This window comes from Gymnogyps californianus, chromosome 3 (genome assembly GCF_018139145.2).
Source record: "Gymnogyps californianus isolate 813 chromosome 3, ASM1813914v2, whole genome shotgun sequence".
NCBI classification, from domain to species: domain Eukaryota; kingdom Metazoa; phylum Chordata; class Aves; order Accipitriformes; family Cathartidae; genus Gymnogyps; species Gymnogyps californianus.
The window spans coordinates 40,964,524-40,991,696 of NC_059473.1; the positions used below are offsets into that span (position 1 = coordinate 40,964,524).

At 39.7% G+C, this 27,173-nt stretch overlaps 1 protein-coding gene across 1 annotated transcript in view; it reads left to right on the top strand.

Annotated features, from left to right (window-relative positions):
- PLD5 (phospholipase D family member 5) overlaps positions 1–27,173 on the top strand; it is a 189,583-nt gene that overhangs the window by 12,817 nt on the left and 149,593 nt on the right.

The following is a 27,173-nucleotide window of genomic DNA, read 5'->3' on the forward strand; positions in this document are numbered from 1 at the left end:
GGAAAATATGGTGAGTGAAATACATGTAGGATTTGCAAAAATACAGTTCTCTTACAAGGTTTATACATAATTTTTGTACTTGCAAGGTAACACTTTCCGAAGTTCTTAAGTGATTTAAACTCATAAGTGCTGAGTATGCACTTTTGAAAACCCTGAAGTTAGAATGAAAATGGAAGGTTTCTGAGTTGCGTGACAGTTTGAGTTGGGCAACAGCCTTGCAAGTGCAGTCTAGAGATCTAGTAATATAAAAGGCAATGATTACACTAAGAACAACAAAAGTTTTTGCCACCAGTGTGACTTTGTTTTGTCAGCCAACAGTGTGTTCTTTCAGAATCTTCTCTCCTTGTAATTAAATGAGAGCTCAGTTGTTTTCGGTGCAGAGAAATGCAAGGAACTGTAGCAGTGTGCCTTGAAAGGGATGCGAAAACTGTTTCTCAGTTTTATGGAATCTGTTTTCCAAGAGATTGCACACTTATTTTTATTTTTCAGAAACAGACAACTGAGAGAGTGTATCTTTTGAAGTTAGTTTGTGCAGGTAGTAAGTAGGATTTTCTCTGATCTAGGGAGAAATTTGCAGCAGATGTAGAAATGCTTGTTTATTATAGGAGCACCACTGTATAGTAATGCTTTCTGATTTACAGGCCACAGTACATAAGACACACATGAAGTATTTGAAATTTATGTATGTTTTAGCTCTCAGGTTACTACTGTATGTTGTGTTCATGTTGTTTTGGGTTTTTAATTCATTGCTTAAATAAGAGGGGTGGTATTTTTGAAAGACTGTGAGATCCCTTCCTGTTTGGACTAATCTGGTGACTGTATTTGAGCTGTTGCTTTTTATGATTTCTTTTTTGATAAAAGTCTCTCCCCAACAGCTATTTGTGATATTTTTTTAAATTATTTTTTTTTTAATGCTTGTTTCTCCAGTATTTAGAAGATTAACTTTTTTTTATAAGAACCTTTGCAAATACTTGTTGCTTTGTTTATTTACTTTATGATTCTGTTTGGCATCAGATGTTCTCAGTTTATTTTTGGACATCATTAATTTTTGATAGCATATCTGGCTAATTTCTTCAGGCTCTGAGCATGGAAGTTTTGACTTGAGTAGACTAGCTTGATGAGAAACCAGCTACTGATGGGTGTTTGATTATTACCACCATGACAGAAACACCTTCCCAAAATACCATTCTAGATAATAATTGCCTAATTAGAGACATCATGATGATGTAATCTGAAAACAACATAACTGCTGGTAGTGGTCTCTCTTCTGTGAGTTATATTGGATTTATAGTAGCTTGTTTTAGCTCTACTTATATAGACAGGTAATTAAAGTTAATTATGTGTATGCTTTTAACTGTTGAGATTGATACCGTAACTGATAGGTTTGTTTAGTTGTATTTATTGCATGTTTACAACGCATTGTGCTGTTTTTTTCCCTTTTTGGTTAAAAAAAAAAAAAAAAAAAGGCTTCGCAGCAGAAAGGAAGGTTGTCTTATTATATTGTCCTGGCTGCTGTGCTTTGCAGGAAGGGGGAGATGAGTGATTTTTGAGAGCAACTGAGCCATGAGGCCTGGAGAAGCTTTTAGGGTGGAGCTGGGACAAGCAGAGAAGGAGAGGAACTGGGAAGCTTGAAGGAAACTGTAGGCTGGAAGATTCCTTGAAAGGAGCAGAGAACTTGCTTGTAGTAGGATGATGACAGAAAGATAGAAGCTCTTCTAGGGCTCTGGAGGTGAAAACATGAGGATTGTTCAACTCAGCCTTTGAAAGCTTTTGGATCGGGTAGCCAAATCAGGGGAAAAGACCTGCCCTGCGAAATGATAGGGCCAAAATTTATTTTTCAGATTTTTCCATGCAGCAAGTTTGAGTTCTGGGTTCTGTATTAGCTTAGTATTTTTGTGCTAGTAATTAGAAATAGAGAGGTGGGGGTTTTTATTTGGGTTTTTTTGTTGCTGTTTGGTTTTGTCTGTTCTTTTGGTATACTCACTTTGGTATACTCTGATTTCACCTGAAGGCTCCGGCTGAAATGAAGCTCCATCATGAATGTCTGCATACAAACTGGCCAAATGTTGTAGCAAGACGAAAACAGGAAAAACAACTTTTGTGGTTGACTCCTTGGAATAGTGGACTCTAAAAACATACATGAATGTTGATGCAGAGTTTTTTGGGTGGTTTTTTTTTTTGGTAGTGTAATAAATGAATGTATATTTGAACCACAGACTCCAGTGTCTGCCTGGGATATGTGGAGTCATTGGCTCATTTAACTAGCTTCTGTTACATAGCTTTAAGTGAGGAATGTGGAAGCTACACAGACCACCAAAAAGGGGACTATGAAGTATTTGGACTGAATAGGGGCCACTCTCGCTTTCCAAAAGCTGGAGGTATTCTAATTGTGAGTTAATTTTATTGAAGTCCCAATGCAGCTGACAAGTGCTTTGGTAGTTTTTATTGGTTTAAATTTTTTATTTACAATTCACTGTGTATGACTGGACACAAATAATGCTATGTTCAGCTTGCTTTTTCTTTTTTTTTAATGTTTGCTATCTGCAGAGAAGGCACATAAGTAATTTCTGGATGGCTATGCTAACACTTTTGACATAAGCCTTTGCAAATGTACGCTTGCACAAATATTTCTGAGGTGAGCTTTTTTCAACCCAAAAAAAGCCCACTCCAAAGGTATGGATGGATGTCACCTGGAAACAGAAGTAAAATAAAAATGGGGCTTTTTTTTTTTTTTTTTTTGGATGTTGATTTTCATACGTGATGGTCTCACCTGATTTGTTTAAATATACTTATTCTGAGATGCAGGGTTTTTAGTTTCTTTCTGCAGTCTTTATGTCAGGTAAATTGCCATTGATTTATGTAAAGATTCAAGCAGCTTTCATACCACTTTGCAAAGAAAAACTGCATTAAAAGTGGAATACCTTCCTGAGGATTCTAAACCAAGACTACAGAAATGAAATAATGTTTTTTTTCTTAGTTATTGGCTACCATATAATCTCTAAGGTTGTTATACTACTTGAAGCATGTAGGGAGGACAACGCAGTCACTTCAATCATATTTTTTTCCATGTGAATAACCCATTGCATGCTATGACTAGTCTCCATTTGTCATTTGAGAGACAGCATTGTCTTCCAGACAGTTGAAATTCTTTCCTTTCCATGGTGTTTCATGAACACTTTCACTTGATATGGGAAACACGAGTTGATGTAGATATTTCAGATAATCAGGAAGCTTTTATTTTTCTTCTTTTCTCTCCTTTATGTTGTGGGACAGGAAGACATAAAGAGTATGGATCATCAAGTCCAATGAGGACAAGTGTTTTATGATCTGGAGTTGCCTCCAAGTACAGTATTAATACCAGGTATAGCAATAGCAACAGTTTCAATTCTTAAATTACTTTCCCTAGGTTTTCCTTGTTGATAAATCTAATTTCCAGTTGCAGATAAAAAACATTGGACTGGTGGGCACTTGAAATAATACCGGTTCTTTCAATTTCTCAATCCTGAATTCATGACCCTGTATACATCCTAATGGAAAACCCAATATGGACTAATTTCAAGGGGAGGAGAAGGTGTTACTTAAAGCTCAAACTGCCTGCAGAAGGTTCTCGAACACTCTTAAGCAGCTGCTTTTTCCCTATGTATTCAGTTTTGAGGGGGTGGAGGTGTTGATTTTACACTTGCCTTTTCATTTTGTCTTATCTTTTGGGATCTCAAACATAGGACTAGTTTGTTTTCTTTCCTTTTCTAGAGGCAATGACAGATACCTTGTTCTCATAGACCTCAAGAGAAGTTATATACCACTTGGAAAACCTGTTTATGAGCTGTCTTTTTTTTTTTTAGTTAGTTGATTTGATTTGATGTGGTTTTAAGTATCTTTGTTTTTAACTTTTTTCACCACCTGTCGTGGTTTAGGCCCAGCAAGCAACAAAGCACCATGCAGCCGCTTGCTCACTCCTCCCCCCCTGAAGGGATGGGGAGGAGAAAATACAGCAAAAGGGCTTGTGAGTAGAGACAAGGACAGGGAAGGATCGCTCACCAATTACGGTCACAGGCAAAACAGACTCAACTTGGGGAAAAATAGATGAATTTAATTTGTTACGAATCAAATCAGAGTAGGATGATGAGAAATAGAACCATATCTTAAAAACACACCTTCCCCCCACCCTTCCCTTCTTCCCAGACTCAGCTTTGCTCCCCGTTCCTCTACCTCCTCCCCCACAGCGGCTCAGGGGGATGGGAATGGGGGTTGCGGTCAGTTCATCCCAGGCTGTTTCTGCCGTTCCTTCCTCCTCGGGGGGAGGACTCCTCACACTCTTCACCTGCTCCAGCATGGGTTCCTCTCATGGGGGTCAGCCTTCCATGAGTTTCTCCAACTCAAGTCCTTTCCACGCACTGCAGTCCTCCACGAACTGCTCCAGCGTGGGCTCTCCCACAGAGTCACGGCCTTCTCTGGGCCCAGCCACCTGCTCTGGTGTGGGGTCCTCCATGGGCTGCAGGGGAATCTCTGCTTCGCCGTTAACCTCCATGGGCTGCAGGGGGACAGCCTGCTGTCTCGCTACAGGCTGCAGGGGAATCTCTGCTCCGGTGCACCTCCTCCCTCGCCTTCTTCACGGACCTCGGTGTCTGCATGGCTGTTTCTCTCACATCCCAATCCTCTCTCCACTGCCCATTTTTCAGCAGTCTTTTCCCCGTTCTTAAATATGCTATCACAGAGGCACTACCACCATTGCTGATGGGCTCGGCCTTGGCTAGAGGTGGGTCTGAGTTGGAGCCGGGGAAGCTTCTAGCAGCTTCTCTGAGGAGCCACCCTGTAGCCCCTCCCCTGCTACACAAACCCGACACACCACCACACCCTTTTTTACTCTTAGAGGAAAAATGAAATCCCTATATTCTTTAGCTAAGTGTTTAGCTGAAAAGTTGTGAGATTTTTGTTGCTCTGGATTTCTAGACAAGATAACATCATCTTTTGCATGACTGTCTGTGTAACCCTTTATCAATACCAGCTAATTAATCCATTTGCTTTTGCTGTGGACTAATTTTGATTACTTATTCAAAAGGAAGCTCATTCTTCAGTAGTTATATTGGTCCCCTCCCCAGTGTGGAACTTTACATTTGCCTTTGACCTTCACAGGACTCCTGTGAGCCCATTTCTTTGGACTGTTGAAATCTGTCTGAATAGTAGCCTTGTGTTGTCCATGAATGTGCTGCAAGTCACTCTGTCCAATTGTCCAGGTCATTAATGAGACATTAAACAGTACTAACCCTGGTAGTGATCCCTGAGATACTCATGTAAGATCTGGCCACCAGCTGGATTCTGTATGCTGACGACAACCCTTTTAGCCCAATGGGTCACCCAGTTTCCAACCCGTTTTATGTGATTATCCAGTGCACATCTTGCCAATTTCTCTGTAAGGATTATATGGAAGCCTTGCTAATGTCAAGATATGCAATATGTTCTGCTTTCCTCTAGTCCACAGAGTCCACAGTCATCTCACACAGAAGGCATTCAGGTTAGTCGAGTACAATTTGCTCTTGGTAAATCGAAGTTATGTCCACTTCATCTTCCTCGCTTGTTGCCTTCCCTCTTGAAGTATGAAAAGTTTGACCATTTGGCCTCTCAGTGCCTGATTCCTGAGCTTGGTCTCATTTTGACTGTGGGAAATGTTTGCCATTTCCAACTCTAAGAAAGAAGTGGATGTAAATTCCTCCTCTGTACTTGCTCTTTAGTGCACCTGACTATTACCTTCACAGGATGACTCCCCCGACAAGCTGTCTGCAGTTAGACTGACTGTTACTCTGATTAAGAGATTTGAGACCATGTTTGTCACTAATTTTTTTTGTATTAGAGAAGGGAGTATCTAACAGTAGCAGTGCTACTTTGAGACTCAAAATGTTGACTGAGTTTCCTCATCTGCCAGAAGTTTCTTCTGTTGCAAAGTTAGCTTAGCTTAACTTCCTTGTAGTTTGCCTGCCTGCAGGAGGACGGCTACTCTTTGAAAGAGCAATGGAGCTGAGCTCAGCAGAGGAAATGTTGAATTTTCCCTTCATTATGAGTTTATATTCAGTTTCTAGATTGAGTCTCCTAAAGTTGGCCTAACCTAAGGAAATGTTTGGGGCATAGACAGGGAATAAGAACTTATGACAGTGTTTGACTTACTCTATCTTTAAAAGGAGTACTAAAAACAGGCTTTGTGTTTTCCATGTGACCTTGGGCAAGATACCATGCTCCCACTGCTACTCATTTCTCTGCATGTATACTGGGCTAATAGCATTACTCAGCTTTTTGTAAGGGTTGTGAGGATATATCCAGTGAAGACAATAAAATATACGTATGGGCAAGTTGTGAACCATAGGAATACTTTAAATAAATAATATAACATTTTTCATTTCCGCACTCCAGAATAGATGGTACGCTGGCAATTTTTTGTGCAATTCTATGCATGTCTCATCTGGTTCAGTGGCAGATTGATATTGAGAAATGATGCCCAGCTTCCTGAGTTGCAGGATCTGCCATCTTCCTGGTGTCGCTGCTAGTCTTCATGTGGCCAGAGGCTAAGCTTATCAGCTTGCTGATTTTTACAGAAAATTTTCTTACCTTTCTTCCCAAATGAAATTGCTAACTTTCTTTCAGATAGGTGAGCTGATCTAGCAATCATGTTGCTGCAGGGTAAGCCAAATTTGATGTAGAGGAAGGAGCAGAAATGTGAGAAGAGGAGGGGAGCTGATCAGAAGCCTCCCTTTTGATGGTTGATATAGTCAGGTTGGTTGAAATGCAAAGCAAAATAGCATCTTTAGGGATGTGTTTGACTTCAACGTGGCCTCCTACAAAGTATTCTTTGTAGGTCTCTGTCCCTTTCAGAGTAGGAACCTAGATGGCTGCAGCCCAAGGTTGCAGGCTATTGCAATATACAGTGATATTTGAGGACAGATTACTTCGATTACCTGTTTGTTCCATGTCAATATCAACATTAACCATTCTACAGGTAGCTTTCAGAAATTAAAATTCTGCTTGCCCAAATCCAAAGCATTAGAGAGAAAATACTTCCCATAATGACAAGACTAGGCTATTTCTGTAGACCTGCCTTCTTGCTTCCGAGGTAGGGCTTTGACTTGCTTGGAAGTTCTTAGATTTAGAAGATGTGTCCTCACTACCTTGCAGAACATGAGGCCAAGAGCAAACTGAAGCATATCATCGCCTTTTTGACAGGTGGAAGCTTAAATGCTATCATATTACATGTTAGCATTTTGCTAGGGCTACTTCTTAGACTTGTTTGTCTGAACAGGGCTTTTGTTTAGCTGCAAGGTGAATTTGAGCTCAAGGACAGTCTGGGTCCTGATTTTGAAAGGCAATATTAATATGAACAATTAAAATCTGCTTCAGAGAACCTTACTATGACGTTATGCAACTTCAGATTTTTTGTCTTCAGTCTTCTAGCATAATGATTTAGCTATGGTTTCCTCTCAGGAAGGGTGAAACTTTGAGGCATGTGTTACTGGACTTTTTTGATTAAACTTGTATTGCTAGTACAAATTCCTAATGTTACTTGCCAGTCACTTCATTTCCCACATAAAGTGCTTTTTATCTGGCTCCTTTAAGGAGTGCATTTATTAAAACATAGGCATACATGACATACACATTGCAATAACTCTTTTATAGCATTTATTACTATTTGCATACTCTGTGTGGCCATAGCTTCTCACAGCAAATTAGGAGGCTTATCCTCAAATATTTGGATAAACAGTGCAAGAAACACTGGAATAAAATTATGTCGAGAAATGTGGATCTGCAGACACAGTGGGTGTTCTAAAAATTGCTTCCATGGTGTATGGTCTTCACAATATTACATGGAAAAGATGATGTAAAAATGAAAAACTGTAAATTGAGCCAGCCTGATCTGCTTGCTCTAACTATTAAGAATAACTTCATGCAACTCCTGTTTTTAAAAGAAGTAGAATCCTCCACAGAGAAATCTAGAAGCATTGTAATTCTTGTTCTTTCTTATGCTTGAGGGGAAAAAACCCCAAACCTCTGAGCTGTTCTCTATTTTAATACCAGATCAGGAAAATACTGAACATAGTCAAGCTCTGTATGTGGGTTCTGCTCTCCGAATATACAGTGTAAAATATACTAGTTTTTGCTAGATATCTTTCACAGAAATACCTGAAGAAAAGCATAAGGAAAACCTAGAAAACTCGGATCAGGGAGGAAAGAAGCTCAAGGCAGGTTTGGGAAGAAAGCTCCTGCAGGTAAACTCACTGCTGTGCCTTCACAGAAGCACAGAATGGTTGAGGTTGGAGGGGACCTCTGGAGGTCATCTTGTCCAACCCTCATGCTCAGGCAGGACTGCCTAGAGGAGGCTGTTCAGGACCATGTCCAGATGGCTTTTGAATATCTCCAAGGATGGAGACTCCACAACCTCTCTGGGCACCCTGTGCCAGTGCTCAGTCACCCTCACAGTAAAAAAGTGTTTCCTGATGTTCAGATGGAACCTTCTGTGTTTCAGTTTGTGCCTGTTGCCTCTGGTCCTGTCACTGGACACCACTGAGAAGAGTCTGGCTTCATCTTCTTTACACCCTCCTTTCAGATATTTGTACACATTGATGAGCTCACTCCCCCCAAACCTTCTCTTCTCCAGGCTGAACAGTTCTAAGTCTCTCAGCCTTTCCTCATAGGAGAGGTGCTCCAGTCCCTTAACCATCTTCGTGGCCCTTTGCTTGACTCTCTCCAGTAGCTCCGTATTTCTCTTGTACTGGGGAGCCCAGAACTGGGCACAGTACTCCAGCTGTGGCCTCACCAGTGCGGAGTAGAGGGGAAAGATCACCTCCCTTGATCTGCTGGCAATGCTCCTTCTAATGTAGCCCGGGATACTGTTGGCCTTGTTTGCCACAAGGGCACATTGCTGGCTCATGTTCAACTTGGTGTCCATCAGGATCCCTAGGGCCTCTTCTGCAAAGCTGCTTTCCGGCTGGATGCCCCCAGCATGTACTGGTACATGTACTGGTGGGGTTGTTCCTCTCCAGTTGCAGGACTTTGCACTTCCCTTTGTTGAACTTCATGAGGTTCCTGTTAGCCCATTTCTCCAGGCTGTTGAGGTCCCTCTGGGCACAAAGACCTATTAACTAATAGCTGTTGCACTGGTGAAAGATCACTTAACAAAAATACATGTAATAGGTGTATTTTATACAATTTTTTCTCAGAATGTAGAGGTTGCTTTGCTGGGAAATATGAAAAATAAAAATGGTGTAGTAAGATAGCGTATATACTTGCTATCAACTCTTACAACAGTATGTGTTTCATAATTGGATCACTGGAAGCATGCCTATGAAATATGTCCTTCTCTTAAGTAAATCACAAAAAAGGCTGAAAGGAAGATTAAGAGTCACATAGTCCATGTTTATGCCTGCATGGACTGCATTAACTATAACTAAGTGTAATACTTAATTGTGGATGAAGTTATATTTTAAGCATCAGGATAAAGAACGAAAATAGTGGCTTCTGGTAAGAAAATATTTAGAACTTACTATTCTTGCATTTTTGCTGTCCACAATTATGACTGATGTATCCAGTCTTTTTCATTGCAGTTCATACAAAAATTGTGAAATAATGTTCTTTGCTTACAAATTTACCAAGTCCCTGTGGGTTATTAATACATTTATTATTCTTTTTAATGCTTGGTTTTACTGTTTTATCTTGAAATAAGCTTAAGAAGTTCAGTTCAAAGAAAGTGCTGCCTCTCGTACGCAAATGTAGCCTACAGTATAATTTTATTAGGATTTTGAAATAAAGCAGGTGTGCAAATTGTTTCTCAGAACATAAAATAAGCTCACCCTTACTGTTAATGTGTTTTTCTGCTAACTTGCCTTATCTTCCTGTCTGCTTGTGCCTGTTTATTTCTCTAGGACATAATCCAAAGCCATTGAAAACTCTCTGTTAATTGCAATGAACTTGTGATCAAGGCCTTAAAATTCTCAATTTTAAGCTCTGCAGGAAGAAATGTTGATGGCTTATGTAGTGCTGATTACTGTGAAGCCCTTGTTTTGAGGGCTTTAGGCTGTGCTTCATTTTTAAGAGTATATTCAGCACAGATACAGACTTGTTTTAAAGTCCTTTAGTCTGGCATAGTTTTAAATAGAGACCCTTTCTTTGTAAGTGTATTGTATTACAGCTGCTTCAGGGGTTGGGGTTTTGGGTGTTGTCGTGGTTTAACCCCAGCCAGCCACTAAGCACCATGCAGCTGCTTGCTTCCCCCTCCCCCCTCCCAGTGGGGTGGGGAGGAGGAAAAAAAAAAAGTAAAACTCGTGGGTTGAGATAAGAATGGTTTAATAACTAAAGTAAAATAAAATACACTATTAATTAAGAATAATAATAATAATTGTAATGAAAAGGAATATAGCAAAAAAAAAGAAATAACACCCAAGAAAAGACAAGTGATGCACAATGCAGTTGCTCACCACCTGCTGACCAATGCCAGAGCAGCGATCCGCCCCTCCCGGCCAACTCCCCCTGTTTATATACTGGGCATGACGTTCCATGGTATGGAATACCCCTTTGGCTAGTTCAGGTCAGCTGCCCCGGCTCTGCTCCCTCCCAGCTTCTTGTGCACCTGGTTGCTGGCAGAGCATGGGAAACTGAAACATCCTTGACAGGATAAGCGCTACTTAGCAACAACTAAAACATCAGCATGTTGTCAACATTATTCTCACACTAAATCCAAAACACAGCACTGTACCAGCTACTAAGAAGAAAATTAACTCTATCCCAGCCGAAACCAGGACAGGTGTGGAGTGGTTTGTTTTTTTCTTTCTAAACATGAATGGGTAACCCTATACTTATACCTTTTTTCCCCTTTAGTAAAAGGAAAAACTCTATAATAACAGAAAGCGATGTTTTACATAGGGCTGTAAACCAGAAACCTCACGAAACTACATGATGTTTTTGTAGAAAATGAACATTATCTTTTTTTCCATCAAAAATATAAATTATGATGCAAGTAGGGCATATAGTTTTAAGTACTTTTACACTTCTGTGAGTCTGCTGAAGCAAGCAAGTACTAGTTCATGATTTTAAAAATAAAATAACGAAAGTCACAAAGATTAACTGTCCTGCCTTCCTATAACCTCTTCCTAACACCTACCTTGAGCTAGTTGGGTGATTTAGAACCTGTTTAGGTTCTGCACTGCTTGCCATCTGGGGTCCCGATGTTTTCAGTGCCTATAGACTTGGAGTGCTGCAGAATAGGCAGTCGTTGCGCAGTAAGTGCAGGACAGTATAAATCAGACTATATTCAAAGAACCAATGTGATAGCTACACTCCTATTCTTCAGCCAGATAATTCTGTTGTTTATATTTTTCAGAAAATCAGTCATTGGGTCAACATTCTTCATAAGATAGATGCTGAAAATGCAACTTTGTTGGTAAAAATTTATTGTTATCCATCAGCAATTGTAGTTTTTGTCTAAGTAAGATGGAGACTAGGTAAAAATGTATGAATTCAGTAATTCATAGACTGACTGTCTTGGGTGATAAACTACAACAAGTATGCTTTGCTTACAAAATATATCAGACAACACCTATTTTATGTTCCTGCTCATCAAACTTCTATTATAGAAAGGTTTGTTTTTAACTTTGTTGCTGTTCCATTTTTGTTTTGATTTTTTTCCTTGAAGAATAACAATTTGATTTCCACCCGTGTGCAGGCACATATGCAAGTTAAAACAAAAACAACCATTCTTTTTTTGTTTAGTAATGCCTTCAGACTACTTAAGGTTACAGTCTTCCTCTCTGTTCCCCTTGTTTTAAGGATGCAATTATACCTTTTTTTTAAATGCATGTAAAATATATGTGTGTATAATATAGAGTTTAACAGTCTTTTACATAGTTACAGATTTGGCTATGCTATGACAGTTGTCCAAAGGATAATTTTACAAATATATGTAGAAAAGTATGAAAACCATGTCTTTACTTTGGATAGAAGGAGAATCCGAATGAACGGTTTCCAATGATTCACTTTATCGCCAACCTAAGAAAATCCCCTTGGCTCAGGAGACTGTAATAGCCACTTTATGTAATATTTAATATGTATTCAGTGGTTGGAAAATGTGAAGTATAACATTGGAGCATCTGCTTGTTCTGGTGAAGTTGTTTTGTTTTGTTTTTATCCAACTGAAAAAGTTGTTTTGGTTCAAAATGAGTAGTCAGCATGTGGTGAACTCACTCCACCTTTGAAGACATGTAGGCATCTATCATCAATTTTGCAGTTCTGGTAGCAGTGAAGATGCAGAGACTTGGCTGTGGGGTTACCTCGTGAATGAGTATTCGGAGACTTGGACTGACTTCACAGATTATAGGGACAAAGCTGGTCAGGTCCCAGGCTCGCTGTGTGACACAGTCGTACTTTATGAATGCAATATGGATGTATCCTAATCCCACAGAAATTAAATTATTTGTCTGAGAGCATATAGAGGAAGTTGGTGGTCACCTTTATATTTTTAACAGCATACTGTATGATAATAGGGATTAGTGTTCTCTACCGAGATTACGGCCTTTTGTGCAGTGCAGTGTAGTGTATAAATGCAGTGAGAGACAGGTCTTGTCATGAAGGCCAAGGAGATGAAATAAAGGCACAGAATGGCAATTTGTCTTGCTCAGTTTGTTGATTTTGGATTTAAATTAGTTCTCTGGCTCCTAGATTGGTGTCCTAGCCACTATATTTCATTTTCTGGCTTGTCTTTTTTAATTGAAAGGGTCTGTAAGATGAGACACCTTGGCCTCAGTTTTCATCTGTTCCTGGCACTTGCATAGACTATGTCTATAATAGCAAACAGTACAGAGCAATATAAGCAGATCTTTAAAGCAAAATATTTGTTGTTAAGGCTGAGTGTCCATGCTGTACACATTTGGGAGGTTTAAATAGGACTAGCTCTAGTCTAGTTCCATTGACTGAACACCTATTAGCAGTTTTTGAGTAGTAGTCGCACTCCTGAAATGCATCTGTGGGTTTAATCCGGGTAAATCCAGCTGCATATTCCTAGATCACTCTGTTAAACAAATTTAAGTGGGGATTATGGTGGCTGGGCCAGAAGATTATTGTAGAAGGAGTTAGTAATCTATATGGTAGCAAATCCAGGTGTATGCCTCCCTATCATGAATACAGTGTGACTCCTAGCTACTTAAGAGATGTGCATTTAATCAATATACAAATATTATATGTACCTGTTCCCAGGAACTGTTGGTTTATTAATGAGATAAGAATATTAGGGTCTACCACCAAGGTGCTCTTCAAAGCTAAGTCCATATTCCAGACTTGATTGCTATCAGTGATAAGTGAATCTGTGTTGTAAGCAAGACCCTATAAGAATGCAAGTGAACGTACAATTGGTCAGCCTCACCATGGAGAAGATCAGTGTGTTGTGCCATGCCCTGACCAGAGGTCCATCCAATGCTGTATCATCTCAGGGTTCCTAGCTTCAGAAGAGACATGAGTTTTTTTGTTGTTTTTTTTTTTTTTAAACTTACTGTCACTTTTTTCTGGAATATTAATAAATAGTTACCTGTCTTGAAAGGTTGTTGCCTGCTTGTTGGGATCCAGTACAAGACAGGGATAGTCAGGAGACTTGTACATTTACAAAAGTACACTCATGAAGCAAGCTAAAATGCTAATTTAGATATACCCATCAAATAGCCAAAAAATAAGCTTTTCAGGAAAACAAAGTATGGCTTACATTTGCATAGTAGATCTTACAATTTCACCTCATGGGGTTGAAGCTTTGGTCCTTGGGTTGGGGAGGGTCTGCTGTTTTTTTTCTACACAAATATATTCAATTTTCTTCCCAAATCAGGACTGAATTAGCTGGAGGTTCTCAAGTGTTCAGAGGGCTCAGTAAAGCTTTGAAAATTGCCTACTGAATAGTGGTCAGAAGAGATTTTCAAGGGGAGTATATCCAAGTACAACTTCCTTTTCTGAGAGACTGTTTTTCATGAAGGAATGAATTTCTTTGTTTTGAGACAAAGAGCAAACCCAGTCTGTAGGGGTTTTTTTTAACTACAGAGAAGGGAAATTTAGAGGTCCTTTTGGACAATATTGCATATACTGTGGAATGTGGCCCTGCGAAGAGAGACGAAAAGATGTGCTTCTCATAGTTGCAATCTGTTATCTGGAAAAGCATTAAGTTCCTGAAAGCCAGGATGATGTAGCCCTAAAGAAAGATAGAGACAGAATGTAAAAGAGGTGTCAACAACTACCTCCAAATATTAAGAGATCAGAATATAATCCAAATTTAATTTATTTAATTGTAATTACTAAATGAATAAATAAATAAAAATCAGAGATTTAGATCTGTGGAAAGAAATTTGCAACTCAGTCTAGGCTGATTCATGGTTTTTAATAGTTCCTGTAAACTGTGTCAACTATGTGGACATGCTGTGGCTTTGTCTCCAGTTAGTGGTCAAATTATTTATAGCAGATTCAAAGACTGCTGTTGTCTTAAGGAAATTTATATATTCAGGAAGCTTTGTTCTGTTGGCTACAGAAATGTTATGTGAATACAAAGGATTTTAATTGCTTTAACAACTAAATCAGAGCATTGGATCATTCAGATTCTTCATTCAAGAAGAGATGTGTGTCTGAGGACACAGTGATGCTTTTTGGGACAAGCTTCTCTGTGCTGTAAAGCAATGAGTGTGCAGCAACCAGCTGCAATGTGGAGGTGGCTCCAACTATGTTCTCACTGTTCAGATGTCTGACTTTTCGATTCTTGAACTGCTTGTGTGAGTTATTGGGGTCTGTTCCTACTGCAGCTTATCCAGATGAGGCTGGAAAGAAGATCACAGCACTCAACAAATGTAACATGGAGAGCACTGCTGGATACTACTCTCGCTGTTTGGTACACTCCTATGTTTAGTAGTCATAGTTTTTGCATGTTGTCAGGGCAGAATTTTCCAATGCTTTGCCTGGTTTTTGTTCCTGATGAATTTTCTGGTTTAGGGGTACTTTGACTCCTATTTTATATACAGGTGAAAATTGTTTACTTTTCCTAGCTCCAGTCAAGACTTTTAATCTGGCAAACATAAGCATTCAACATGGCTGATATATATTTTGTATGTAATATTTTGCAAGTCATTCTTCTTTGTGTTCAGATGTGGTTTTCCTTTCCCTGCATTTTGAAAACAATTCTTAACAGTAGAATTAAACTGCCTCTTCAGTACTAGATTTGTGAGTCAATAGTGGGAAGCAGTAACGCTGTGACTTACTTGTAAAATTTCAGAGAGAGGAGTTGGCCATTGCTCTGCACAGTTTTGTGCATCACCTGGGAAAGCATGTTCTTAGTGTGTTATGCAGGTAAGCAAACAGCATCAGGACTGCTTTAATTGGGGATATTGGTTTTGTCATCCAAAGAGCCGTTGCCCAAAGGAAGAAGGGGAGAGGCTTAGGACTTCATTCTACAATGTGTGGGTTTCTCTATATATATTCCTCAGCCCTTAGTTTTTCAAAAGTGGTTTTTTTTTTCCTGACAGGTCAAGCTGAGGTCACTCTTCAATCTCCTCAAGGCCATATTTTTCAGTTGTATGAACAAGTGGAACACAGCAACAAGTGAAACACAGCTGAAACTACTGAGGCCATATGTGTGCTACAGCAGCAAAGAATTTGGCCAGGAAGGGTACCCAGGCCTTAATTACCTCTTGGAACTAACTTGATGCCTTAAAATCGTTAGGTGATTAAATCATTAATGAACTTAAGCTATGCCTTCAGTTCAGCTTGACCGGTAATAAGTTCATTAAGTTACCCAACATTAAATTCTGAACAGTAGCTTTCAGCTACACTGCAAAAATGTGGGTATTAATCTAAATTACTATAAATGCATATTATTCCTTTCTTCCTCTGCCAGTGCAGTATAATGACTCTATGCACCAGGCACACAGTATATTCTTGTTCTGTCTCATGCTTCAGCATACAGTGTTTTTAAATTTGCTACTCAACCACTGTTCTACTGCTCAGTCACTTCCTGCTGGCCTGAAAAACACAGCCTTACAAGCAGATGACCATCTTTGATCTGGAAGATGTGTTCAGAGAAGTCAAGCTGCTTTGGGTTTGAGTTTTTTGCTACTTTATTGATCAGCTTTTTCTCACTCTTGTTTCCTAATTGTAGCTATTGATGTCATCTTACCAGCTGACTCCAGGCAACCATTAGAAACATTTCATTTCAAAAGCAAGCAATGTATTGGCTACAAAGAGCAAAGCTGAGAATATACATGTGTTAAGTTATATTGGATTTTAATAATTTACTTCTCCATAGTGTCTCTTGAGTTAACATCAACTCTATCTATGGTGACTTCAGGCAGGTAGCAACATTCTCTCTCATGTTGAGACCTTGCAAGTACATGAAGCTGTCCATGTTATCCAGGTTGCTGCCTTTTCCCTGTCTCCTGAAATGACAGTCAATTTTGTTGCAAAATAGTTGTACTGTGTCCAGCTGGGATGTAGTTAATTTTCTTCATGGCACTGCATGGTACTGTATTTTGGATGCATGGCTAAAACAGTGGTGATAATGCACTGGTGTGTTGGCTATTGCTGAACAGTGCTTGCACAGCACAAAGGCCGCCTCTGTTTCTTGCTTGCCCCTCACAATGAGTAGGCTGGGGTGGGAAAGAGGTTGGGAAGGTGTCGTGGTTTAACCCCAGCCAGCAACTAAGCACCACGCAGCTGCTTCCCCATCCCCCCCTCCCAGTGGGGTGGGGAGGAGGGAAAAAAGTAAAACTCGTGGGCTGAGATAAGAACAGTTTAATAACTAAAGTAAAATAAAATACACTACTAACTAAGAATAATAATAATATAATAATAATAATTGTAATGAAGAGGAATATAACAACAACAAAAAAGTAATAATACCCAAGAAAAGACAAATGAAGCACAATGCAATTGCTCACCACCTGCTGACCAATGCCAGAGCAGCGATCTGTGCCTGCCGGCCAACTCCCCCTTGTTTATATACTGGGCATGACGTTCCATGGTATGGAATACCCCTTTGGCTAGTTCAGGTCAGCTGCCCCGGCTCTGCTCCCTCCCAGCTTCTTGTACAGCTGCTTGATGGCAGAGCATGGGAAACTGAAAAATACTTAACTTAGGATAAGCGCTACTTAGCAACAACTAAAACATCAGCGTGTTGTCAACATTATTCTCACACTAAATCCAAAACACAGCACTGTACCAGCTACTAAGAAGAAAATTAACTCTATCCCAGCCAAAACCAGGACAAAAGGGATACAGCTGGGACGGCTTGGTCAAATTGACCAGAGGGGTATTTCACACCATATGACATTACACTTGCCAATAAAAAAACTGGAGGTAGAGGAAGAAGGGGGGTGCGTGTGTGTGAGTGACTTCCATGGTGGCCATTGCTCGAAGACTGACTGGGCATTGGTCTGCTGGTGGGGAGGTAGTGAGTGATTTCCTTTGAGTTACTTGCTGGTTTGGGGGTGAGTTGTCCCCTCTTTCCTTCACCTGTTAAGCTGTCTTTATTTGATCTACAAGTTTCCTTGCTTTGTTCTCCCTATTCTCTCCCATGTCCCACTGAGGGGAGGGAAGTGAGTGAGCGGGCTGTATGGGTGTTTGTCTTCTGACCAGGGTCATCCCACCACAATAGTGTATCTAAGTAGAAATCATTTGCAGACCTGTGGTGAGAAGCAATGTTACTGTCCAGACACCTGTTTTGTGTGCCTGTTAGGTCAAAATTAGCTGTATAACAGCAGATTGTCAATCTGATTTGCATGTGTATTTGCTTTGAAGCTTTTGGCCATTGGACTGGCAGTTCTGTCCATCAGTCTCCAGAGTGAGATAACCTATTTCTGAGCAACTTTTTTTTTTATTTTAAAACCATTGATTTGCAGAGTTATTGTGAGACTCTTGACTTCACTTTTTCATAGGTAGGAGCCTCATGCCACTCAGGACAAGGAACAGTCTATCTTGTGATCCTTTGTTAAAAGGACTTTTTTTTAAGGTTGGTAAAATGAGTGAAAGATTTTTTTCTATTGATCTCACTTTATTTGCCCACAATAAATTTAGGGCAAAGCCTCAGCTGCACTGTCCCTATGTCTTTTAAGGAAACAGCCTGTCCCTTAAATCAGTTTTCTCCTTTTTCCAACATGGATAGGATTTTGGTTAAAGAATTTAGTTCAGAAGCTTGTGCAGTTTTTTGAGAAGCCTTTCAAAGACCCTGTCACTAAAATCAACTCTTCCGTATTCTTCTTTCTTGTATGCTTAGCTGTAAGTGGGCCAGATTATCATCTGCTGCTATCATCAGTTTTTCAGATGTTCTGTCATTTCCAGAGATGGTTTCCGTTCACTTGCTGTGAGACACTTGCTGTGTCTCTTCACAAGATGCTATCAGGTCTTGCAGTCCATTGTTTTGGTAAAAGTTCTGATAATCCTCCAACCACTTTTTCAGAAAGTCATTTTCTCAGAGCATCAAGAAAGCCTTTGGAGTATGGGAGTGTTTGTCCCTGCAATCTTTACTATTTTGAGTGTCTTTGTTAATCTCTGCTCCAATACTGGTAAAATTTGGGGATTTTCTTTAGTTTGGGGGGGTGGTTTGGGGTTGGGTTTGGTTTTTTTTTGAGGCAGTTCTTTCTGTGTCTTACCCACTTTCTTGACTTTTTGCAGTGTCTATAGTATACCTGCATGATAGTATATGGCTACTTGATAGTATCTGTTTGCTGTTGCTCTTTTATTTTCACTTGGATGGATGGAGACTGGATGTGGTAGCTAGGGCTTCTTTGATAATTCCCTAGTGTACCTCAGATGACTGCCCTTTAAGATTCATTCCTGGGCCAAATCCCACAGCATTTTATTTCCATATTCTTCTAAGCCTATCACTGTCTCCACATTGTATCTTCAGAGTTCATCTTTCTCACAGAGCTTACAGGGGGCAGAACGGTAGCTCATGGATTGGGAGTCCAAGTATGTGTTGACATTAAGGTATTCCTTGCTGCTGCTGTTCATGGTAAAGGGAATCCTGATTTTGCATATATCTTTCAGTATGGTGCAGGTCCATTTCTTGCTTAGCGTGTGCTGGAGACGCATATTGTGTACACCTGCACTTCTCAAGTTTTCACAAATCTGTAGCAGTCATTTGCCTGCTTAATTCCTTGTTCATGGCTCTTTTCATTTGGAGGTGGGTTTCATCAGTGCTGCCTACTTCATTTGGCATTGCAGTGTCTTGTACCTGAACAAATGCTGGTGCTGTTCAGCTACTTTTCAGTTCTTTCTTAGGATCAGTCCCTTCCCCAAGAACCAGTTGGTGAGGCTCACGTGTTGGTTTTTAAAGTAGGTTGTATTTGTCACTGAGCTAGTTACACTGGAATAGTTTGGCACTCTCCTGGCCCTGTTGCTTGGGATTGTGCCATCTGTCCGTCAGGTACTGTGTCACCCAGGAATGCGAGCCTTGGCCATCCAATGCCTTTCCGAGCATTTTCTTGTCCATATGACCTTGCAATAGTAATCTGCTGTGCCTCTGTATTTTGTCTGGAGTTTTCCAGAGCCATCCCTCTCTAGCATGTATCTCTGTATCGGGCACTGGCTTTCTGAGGACAGCTTTGGAGGGCCATCATGATCAAGGAAGTCCAACAGATGTAGGCCACCCTTATCTATTGTAGTCCTGAGGTCACACCAAGCCCTGAAGATCTCCTTGGGTGCTGCTCCATTTCTCCACTTCTGTCTCAAACTATTCTCAATTTAGGGGCAGCAGCTTTGATCTTTCCGCCATTTCTTTCCTCTTCTAGCCAAGTTTGAGACTGGTGTTAGGCAGACTACTGTGGCAGAATTAAATGTCTTTTATAATCTAGGAAAATTATATTAAGTGTAATTTCACATGGAAACAAAACTGAATTACATCAACACAGCTAATGTTGTTATGTAGGAGGCCAAATACTAATGTATGTATAATGATGAGCTGTTTTTAAAATTGGCTGTTTTTCAGGGTATACATTACGTAGGCTTTTTGTATAAAAATCTGTTTTATTAAGTACTCAATAGCATATATTGTGATCATTCTTGCTTAGCTTAATTACGTTAATTCAAGTGGTTGTTATAAGATAATGATACACTTCTGCGTTTTATATTTCTTCCGTTCCTGGAGAATGGGGCCCGAGCAATGCTGTACCTCCCCCTCGTGGTGAAATGGAGAGGAAGGGAGAGCGCCTGGCAGGCGTCGCCTTGAAAGCAACGCGAAAACGAGAGATGCGCCGATTTATATCGACTCTTAAGGGTTTGCTTCCCATTTTGCATATGGGCAATATTTCTTTAGGAATGGAAGTTACTGGGGGAAATACTGTTCTCTTAACCATATTTTTCAGTGACAGAAACTGTTTGTTTGCTGATGAGGTATTATACTGATAGCAATTTCACTATTTAAAGGCTGTGTCCCATCTTCACTAACATATATAAAAAGAGGCAATCTTTTTTTTTTTTCTTTTTTTCTTTTGGCTAAAAAATTAGGATCATACTCTTCGTATTTGGCTTTTTTAGAGACATCTCTTGAGTTACTTTGTCATGGAAGGATGCTTGGCGTGGGTATTCTGTAAACTTGCAAAATAGTGATCTGTGATTAGTACTCAAAATACAGTAGACGAAACCTTAAACTTCTTTAAATGGGACTCCTTAAATATCTGCTTCTTACTTTAGAATATGATTACAGTTGTGTGCTGATTTCAGTGGTTAGATCAAGAAATGCTGTGCTGGTCTGAGTCGTTTGGCTGCAGCATGCGTAGAAACAGTGCCATTGTCTCTGTTGATCTTGATGACAGGAGGTGGAAGTTGCCCACTGTCTCAGTACAGCTCTGCACTGCACTCCGGTGCCTCTCCTTCCCCAGCCATCTCCACGGGGCACTGAAGAGGCTCTTAAAGCCCACCTGGCTGCTCCAAGTGGAGGAGTGGTGGGAGACATAGGCTCTGTGCAGCAGTCTTGGGGCCTGTGGGGACAGAGGGTCTATTAACTGTGTTTTCCTTTATAAGGTTGTGCAGGCAGGCATTCATGTGCATATGAGAGAGAGAGATGGATTCAGCTCCATTTTGAAGCTGTTACCTGGCTGTGCTGTTTGGGCAACATAGAGGCCTGGGTCTGTGCATAGCTTGAGCTGGGGTGGTCCAGTGTGACCCCCTCGGTACAATGGTTGGCAGAAACAGAGAATCTAGTTATTGCTTCACAGCCCTAGGAGATTCCTTCCTTGGATGCTGAATCAGTGTACCACAGCAAAATAGAAAGAATTGTTTCCAGGCAGCTGGACTCTGGGAGGCAGCACTCATATGTTTTTTCAGCTGTGTCTGATAGATAAGAAAGCTTTCTCTCTCTCTCTCTCTCTCTCTCTTTTTTTTTTTGAGAAAATGTTTTTAATGTGATGGCATTTCTTTTGCTACTGTTCTTACCTTTAACTCATGGTTTCAGCTCTTCACAAAATAATGGGAAAATATTTCTTTGAAAGTTGTAAGCAATGTTTGGTCTTGATGGCAGTGAAAACCCATCATCCTCTGTGTATTGATACTGCCCATTTAAATAGCAGGTACCTGCTGTGGGACAGGGTCATGCTCCAGTTATGATTTGTGAGCTGGCACATCAGTTTAGGGCTGGGTAATGCATGCAGTCTTTATGAGAGAGCTGAACATTCAGGGCCATGTTTCAACCTTTGGCTACTGCTGAGTAGAGTCTTAATTGGTCAGTAGCCTCTCCTATTCTATAGATGCTGTACCAGTTTCGTAACATCTCAATGTATTTCCACTGATTTGAAATTACATTCCTTCTGGTGTGAGGTCCTAATCTCTACAAGAAGAGTTTTCCATAAAAGTTTTATTTCCTGCAAGGCTAGTAGCCCTTCTTAATCCTCTATTTTTGCTTCAGAATGTCATTTGAACTATTTGAGGCTGTGCTTTTGTATTAGTCCTCTTAGAGAACAGGATTTTACCACTGGAAAGTCTCATTGACGTTAATGTATGAATTGTATGAGTGAGGGGGTTTCAGGATGTAGCTTATATGTGAAATTTTGGTAAAGCTTCTTGGAAGATGAAATACTGCTGTCTGTGTGGAAGAGTAACAGACTACATGGTGATGTCTTTGATTTTGGTGGTGTTGGTGGTTGCTTTTTGTGCTAGCTATTGATTTGTAGATCCAGCGAGCCTTGAAGAGAGACCGGATTGAGATACCTTGCTGCTCTGCCTCCCTCCCTCTCTCCCTCTCTTCCTCTCTTCTTTCTCCTCCTCCCCATCTCTTCTCCTCCTTCCCCTCTTTCTTCCTCTCTCTCTTTCGAACAACTTTTTTTTTTCCTGCAAATTCTATTGCTTTCCCATGTCACCAATGAAACTGATGAGCAGTGAAAAACTAATACTGACATTTATAGTGGTGTCATTTGGCTTTGGACTTCCTGTGCTAGTTAGATTTTTGAAGGAATGGAGAATTTTTGTGTTTCTCAGCGTGTGTTCAGTTGACTTTTTTAGCATGTAGAAGTACAGCACTTTACCAGTTTGCACTCAGAGTGCACTTTGGATATATTTCTTCATAGCTATGCTGGATAGGGACTTACTTTTTTGGGAAAAAACAACTTGATTCTGAAAAAAAAGTTGGGATAATGACAGCCAAAATATACAACAAGCTGACAGGATGTTAGAGAGAGGTTATCTTGAAATAATGGGCTTGATGAAAAGACCTAAGCAAACAGAGGAGGTGCTGTCTGAGGTGCAGTCTTGACATTTGTTGTATGAAAATAATGCCACAGTAAAATAAAACAGGAATACAGTTCTTGCTCCCACAGAGTAGTAGCTCTTGTGGCTCTGGTCATCTGCCAGATTTCTATACAAAAAGGTAGAAAGCACAGAGAGATCTGCTGCCATATCCATTCTCCTGTCTTGCATAGCCATCTGCCTATTATCACTGTACTTTTTAAGAGCATTTCTGTTTGCTCTAAGCCTTTAACAGTAAAATTCAGAATTCTGTTGTTCAAGTTCAGCTGGCCAAGACAGGCTAAACTCCATATTGAAAGTATTTGGGCTTGGATTTTAAGCTACTTGGGTGTCTTAAGATCTTGAAAAGTCTTATTGTGTTCTGCCCTGGTTTACTGCTTTCCCATTCCTGATGAAATGGAATATCCTTTGTGAAATTGCATGTTATTATTCTGTATAGATCCCAAATATCATGATGGATTTAGACCTTTTCTAAGAGTGAAGATTTTGGAGAAGGAATGGGAAAAAAATGTGTATTTTGTGAAATATCAAATTATTCAAAAATTCAAAGTCTTTTGTTGATAAATTTCCTATTTTGTGTAGGTATCTGAGGTTTTGTATCTGTTTTGGTTTGCTGACTTTTAGAATTCCTGCAGACGTATATAACCTAGTTTATCTTCATTCTGCGAATTCAAATAATATTGCATGCTTTTGTCTTATTACTCATTAGAGCTGTGATTTATTTTTAACTATTTATAGCAGGCTGTTCATAGATCTTTTCATTATTTATTACAACCTATGGGACAGATGGTGCTTCATAATGCTAGGGACAATTTGGACAGACTTATAGAGTGCGCCAAGAAAGCCATAACTGCATGTCCCTTAGGCTTTGTGGCATCTCAAGCAAATCCAGAATGACTCAACAGTTCTGCATTTAAATTTATTAGGACTTTTCATTTAATAAAAAATTGAAATACTTTGTTTTTCCATCCTGTCTTCAGACAGCAATCAAATGCCAAAATAAAAGAAATTCTACCAGGGCAAAAATTCAGTTCTTTTATCAGTTGCTTTATGTTTGGTTCCTCTTAATACAACTGTTCAGTTGTCACAGATTGAGGGCTCTAGTGTGAAGGTTTACATGCTGCAAAGAACATGCATGTGTGAAATAGAGTAGATCTGGCAACGCAAGTTATTTTCATCACAAAAATAGATTACTTTTAATACAACTTCAGTTTTTCAGCCTCATTGTGCATTCCTTGATCATTTAGAGCATTCAAGGACTTCCTTATGTCATTGCTTGAAACAGTTTAAGTGTTTAAACTATGTGGCCTGCTAGCTACGTTTCTGCAGGTACCTAAAGAATGTGATCAGATGCCTTTGAGAGCTGTCTTTTTATTTTTTAAATAGCCTCTGAGCATGGGGCTCCTGATGACAGTTAGTCTGCTGAGAGCGGTAAAGTCTGGCAATATATACCTGCCCCTGCATGAGAGGGTTGTAAGCAGTCAGCAAGGATTAAATTAAGGGTTTTAACTCAAACTTGGGAGGAAGATGGTTTCCTCTTATAAAGAGGAGAAGTTCTAGACCTGTCCAGAAAATTTAAGCTCCCTTTGCTTGTGGATCCTTTGAGAATTGAAGGCAAAGAAAAAAAAAAAAAGGATTTAATCTTTAAGGATTAGGTAGATGTAAAAGTTGAAGTTTACATTTAAACTATTGCAGTTATACAAGTACATAATTCTTTCCCTTGGTGGACACTTATTTTTCTCTCTGTGTGAGTGTGTGTTGGAAGGAGTTTAAAGTAAATGAAAAAGGTGGCCTTCTTTTGAAGCAAGAGTGCTAATGCTAAGTCAGTCAGTTAACTTGAATAATTTTTTTTTTCTGCCTGTATAGTTGTATTGATAGTGCTTGTTCTGTGTAGAAATGTCTCTTAGTTGAATTTAGGAGATGATATGTGCACTTGAATTTGGGAGGTGTGTGTTTTAAATATGAGAAGACTGTGCCAGAATTCACTCTGAAATTTGTATGCATTCAATTAATTCTTAACTGTTCAGTAAAAAATGGAAGCATCCTGGCTTCGTTGACTGAAAGACAGAGCTGAAAATTGTTTGCATGTATGCATAGGGCCATATCACCCTGTTCCATACACACTTTGTGTAGAGACATACAGGGGCAAGACTTGGCTGCATGCCTTCATATTCAGCATCTGATCACTATTCCAATAGATACCTTTTGTGAATATAAGGATTTCAGAAATTTCAAGGATTGCAGGAAAGGTTTACACAGACTAGCAAGACGGCTGAAAACATTCTAATGGAAAAGTTTTTATTTCTAAAGAGAGCAAGCCCTCCATAGCCTGATTCATTGCAATTGAATTGTCTTTTGGGTCTCGGTGATATTACAAGTGGAGCCTCTCTGATGGGAATCTGATTAGCAGTCTGACTAACACGGCTGTATGAGTTGTTTACTGTCACTGCCAAAGTTCTGGTGTGGCACTGAGCGCTTCCCAGTGCATCTCCTGCTCCCTCCATGCTGCTGAAACTGCTCAAGGCAAAGTCTCTGTAGACAGCTTTCTGGTCAAACAGTGAAACCAGTGCTCTATACTGATCTTTTTTATCCTGTAAGCTACCTTGTATGCTGTTGTCCATTTTCTTCCTGAAATTTTGTCTCTCTTGGTTTCATAGAACCTGTTTTGCTTAATTTTTCCCTCCTACCTTCTTAATCACTCTTTCAATGCCTCTTTCCACTCCATCTTGCTAAGTTTCTTAGGGGTTGAACCATGGTCTCTTTCTTTTATTTACATCAGATAATCTCATCTGTAAATACAAATCGAATTAATCTTTGTCATGACGGCTTGCAAATGAATTTCTTTATTCCAGATGTTTCTTCTTCAGCCAGAACTAAAGAGAGCTTCTTGTTCAGCAAGAAGCTAACAAGTAGTTATATAATAGTATAGTATATAATAATATATAGTAGATATATAATAGTATCTATTCAGCAAGATACACCTCAACATGGCTAAAACAGACCTCCTGTAGACTCCCTTACTGCTGCTTCCTTGTCACTCTAGAAAACAACCTAACCTTGCCATGATGTCCATAACATGTATGTCACTTATTACTTTTTTCTTTGCCTAAGTTCAGAAACAACATAGTCAGTGTTATTGATGACTAAATCTTATTTCTCTGTGTAGTTTCTTAAAATAGGTTTACTGCTGTTTCAACAAACAATCAAAACTTCTATCCAGCTCTTCACCTTTTAAACAAGCTTGCCAATTAGTCCAGCATCCTTTCCCTTGCTTTTTTCAGGTCAGTCCTGCACACTCATACCCATTCAAACAGATTCAGTGAAAACCATTATTGTATCCTGTTGCAAAGAGAAGCTAAGAAAGCTATGAGCATCTCTTCTTAATTTCTTTTCCTTCCTTGCACAGAGCAAAGGTCTTAGCTTTTCTAGACCTTTATAAACTCTCAGTCATTGCAAAAGCATCACTCTATCCTCTTTCATCCATTCATTAAAATTTCAGGCTCAGTCTTGTGGTCTTAGTACAATAATATGCTTTCTCCTTGAGAGCATGTCCAAGGTAGTCTCCATAGCCTCTTGATGACCCTTTCTTTAAAAGTCCTTTATTGTGATGCCCAAAAAGCTTGGAAATGGTCAGGTTGCTGGGATATTACTCTAAGTACCTATCAAACTAGCCAGTATTGTCTGATTTGGTTCCTTCTGCCTCCTTCTTTGTCATCTCTTACTGTGTTCTTTGATGGCAAGGTCCATGGAGTCAGGACTGTCTTTGTTCTTTTTTTTGTATCACACCCAGCACAGCAGCATCCTGGGTTTTCACTGAGAACATTAAGACAGTTATAATATTAACTAAGTAATTAATCATAGTTACAGCATTGCAGAGAGATTTTCGGTGGTGTCTATTCTTGAGAAGGGTGGGGATAGAAGCATGTAGTAGAAGTGCCAGTTGATCATTTCATCCCTTTGGAACTTACCACCTTGTCTTCACTAGGAAAGAACAAAGAGCAACCACATTGCAAATAAAAGATGCTCTTAGCTAATCTGAAGGGGCATTTGGCTGCCTCACAAAAACACTGTGTATTTTGGCAAAGTTAGGATCTTTGGCTTAGGAGGATCCATGTTTGGAATAACAGGGTGTGTTGCAAGTCAAAATTCAGGTATCTTGGCAGAGATGTATGTGTAATCTGGCATGATGCCTTTCTGCGCTGTGCCTAGCTGTAGCAAATGCTAAAGTCCCTTGTGAACAATATATATATGAATCTCATTTTGGGAAAAAAAAAAAAAAAGAGGAGGAGGGAAGAGGGAGCCAGGATTTATTTTAACATTTAGTGGATACAAAAAACAAGTATCAAGAAGCAAAACATTTCTGTGAAGCATTTACTGTGAAAATTCTGCAACTTCTTGTTGCAAACCTCTTTATCGCTTGGATTGGCTGATTTCCAGAGCATCAAGACTAG